Here is a 366-nt window from a genome sequence, read left to right as displayed (position 1 = left end):
TTGACCTACTGACCTCTTAATCAATAGGGGTCATCTACTTGTCATGACTAATCTGCATACCATGTACAAAGTTCTGGGTCCAAGCATTCTGGTGAGCCGAAACTAGCTGTGACATACAGACCGACAGGACTAAAAACAATACGTTTCCCCATGAATGGGGGAGACGTAATAACAAAGCGATTGCCCAGATAGGGTTGTAATGAACGAACACGAATAGTGCCATTACTATATGCCATCCTTAGTGGGCACAAAAAAGATTGAATATAAGATGTTGAGGATCTTTTACAAAAAAAGGTAACAATAAATCTATAAACATTAAAATAATTCAGTTAAAAAGCTGGTTGTCAAAATTATGAATGAAATCCA

Source organism: Mya arenaria, chromosome 3 (genome assembly GCF_026914265.1).
Source record: "Mya arenaria isolate MELC-2E11 chromosome 3, ASM2691426v1".
In the NCBI taxonomy this organism is placed as follows: Eukaryota; Metazoa; Mollusca; class Bivalvia; order Myida; family Myidae; genus Mya; species Mya arenaria.
This window is presented reverse-complemented; position numbering follows the sequence as displayed.